This window comes from Adiantum capillus-veneris, chromosome 16 (assembly GCF_014529385.1).
Source record: "Adiantum capillus-veneris isolate H3 chromosome 16, ASM1452938v2, whole genome shotgun sequence".
NCBI classification, from domain to species: domain Eukaryota; kingdom Viridiplantae; phylum Streptophyta; class Polypodiopsida; order Polypodiales; family Pteridaceae; genus Adiantum; species Adiantum capillus-veneris.
This window is the reverse complement of record NC_140946.1, coordinates 8,981,035-8,984,034: the sequence shown is the minus strand read 5'-3', so window position 1 is coordinate 8,984,034 and position 3,000 is coordinate 8,981,035.

Sequence of the window (3,000 nt, the reverse complement as noted above, 5' to 3'; positions counted from 1 at the left end):
AATGTATATAAGGGTACACGTGGTAATGTATACAGGGCATAAGTGGTAATGTATATAAGAGTACAATGATGGATTGTCACACATGGATAAGGGTAACACCCACAACTCTGTGCCATTGCAGAGCCCTTGAAAGCCAACAAAACCATTGGCAAGAATTCCTTCAATCCATTATCATCTTCATTAGGCACCATAAAGATGGATGCATCTGCTGGTAAAAACCCAAATGTGGCCAGCCGATTATCATGGGACTTTAATTATTCAAGCCCAAAGTAATATGGGGATCTTATCCCTTTTGTGTCAAGCAACATTACATAATCATATTTATCTCTCTCCGATGGCACTAGCTGGATGTAGATTCCTTGAATACACCGCCTAGCACTTATATTCAGCTGTGTACCAAACATTAGGTTTAAAATAGTGCTCTTCCCATTACTTTATAACCCCATATATATATACAATTATGCATATATAAATATATACATATAAACAATTATGCACATATACAAATAAAAATTTTTTTTTAAAAAAAATATATATACACACGTATGTCTGAATTCTCACATAAGCATCCACGAGTGGCTACTAACAACATGAATATGAGGAGATCCTTATTTTCCCTGTCAAAAATCAAATAAGGACCAAGAAACTATAAGACCCAAATATATTGCGTCCCAAGTAACAAAGCCATCATGAAGGCATACTCGTGTCATGAGAGGATACAAATTGTACACCAAACCATCTGAACCTAGAGACAAACCCTGTCTTGGTGAGTCTAGAAGATGCCACCACAACATAAGCGGCCGCATGAGAAGGCCTAGGCCAGCTTAAAGTCTCCTAAGGCCTTTCGTTAGACTTTATAAGTTGAAGGAGATAAGGAAATTAAACCAAATGGGAAAACTGGACACTTGTCAGTTTGTCGGAAGGCACCTAGAGGACACCTCACTAAACTACAAGCAAGGGGACAGCTTGTGGAGGGGTGTCATTGTCAAAAAAGATACGTCTACCTCAAAACCAAATGGGCACAGTATAGAGACATAATATGTGGACCATTTACTGATCGTAGTATGGAATTGTGACAACACAAACACAACAACAAACAAAGACTACTAGTAAGAGCTGTTGACGAAGATATCTGAGGAATATTATAAGTGTCAATATAATCTTTGAAAGATAGCTCCTACAACAGCTCTCACATACAAATGTCTTTGTGTGTCTCGTGATTCCATAGTGCATGTATCTCTATGCCTATTTGACTATATTGAGGCACCTAAAACAGAGGGCGACATAGTTGGAGGGAGAGGAAAGACGACATAGTCTAACTGAGGAGCGATGGAGGAAGAGAGGGCGACACAGTTGGAGGGAGAGGGAAGACAACATAGTCTTTTTTGCAAGGGGAGGGAGGGGGGGGGGGGGGGGGAGCATCTAGCTAGATTCTCCTCAATTATTTTTTTAAGTTGAGGAGTAGAATAGAGTATTAGAGTTGCAAGGTTTAAAGTATTAGAGTTGCAAGGATTAGCATATTTGGGTTTAGTGCATATTGAGGCAAGGTTTCAAGTATTAGAGTTGCAAGGTTTATCATATTAGGGTTTAGTGCATATTGAGGCACCTAAATGTGATAGCAACCCGCTTGATAAAGCAAGTCAAACAGTAGTGTGGTAGGAAAAATCTATAACCCCTAATATGCATTCTTTTCTAACACTGCCTTGGAAATCTTTCATATAGGCTGGGCAAGCCAAAAAAACCCACACCCAAATATACATAATATACAGATCCATAATATACAATTACAAACTATAACTTACATACATGCACATATACATACCAGTATATAAATATACATAGTACTATACTAATATAATAATATACAAACTAATAATATGTGCTAATATATGCTAATATACAAATATACATTCATACAAGCATACATATCAATGTACTAATCAATATATATTAATATACAAATATACATGCATACAAGCATACATATCAATATACTAATCATCCAAACGAGGCTTGCGAGATGCGATATTTGGCTCACTGCATTTCTCAATTCCGTTCATGTGGCCCGACCTGAAAAAGCTAGATGATTGCTGGAATTTGATGTTTACAAAGGCAAGTGCTTAGCTTGAACCGTCTTACTGTAGGTGACGCAAAATGCCAGGTTGCAAAAACGCTAGGAGAAGGGTGCTGGTGAGCCATAATGCTTCACATATGGCTTTAGGTAAGTTCCAAATGGCTTGCCATATGCCATATTCTTTTGGCAAGTACCATATGGATTGCCATAAGCCATAAACCATAAGCCATATTGCCATAAGCCATAGTCTATGTGCCATATGCTATGGCACATAGACTATGGTGAGCTATATGGCTTTTCATAAGCCATATGGTATGGCATACTACCTATGGTGAGCTATATGGCTTGCCAGCCATATGAAAAGCATTATGGTATGCTGCCTATGGTGAGCTATATGGCTTGCCAGCCATATGGCAAGCATTATGGCATACTGCCTATGGTAAGCTTTATGGCATCTCATAAACCATATGGCAACAACAAACACAAAGAAGAAGGCTGTTGTAACATCTCTAAAAATTTTAGGGAGACCAAACTCATCCCTATCTTTGCCACACTGATCACACATGCATATTACTATCTCTACATATTATTTTCCACTGTACATTAGCGCCCATTATTTGCCTATCATGCTGCATATTAGTGTCCATTGTAAAACTGCATAGATATGGTATTATAAAACTGTCCACGACCCCTTCTCGATGGAACAACTACGAAAGTGGGAGAGGACAAAGCTTTTTCCTTTGGATCTAAAAGTCTGGCGAGCGATAGAGGGTCAGGATGCTTCAGTTCTTTTGACAGATGCTCTTTTTGGGTAGGTGCTCTTTTGGGCAGGTGTTCCAATGATATTCCACCTGCTTTTGGCCACCATGTGCGGAAGTCACAAGGTTTAAGGGTGTGGAGTTCTAGAGGAGAGCAAATGTGTGCTT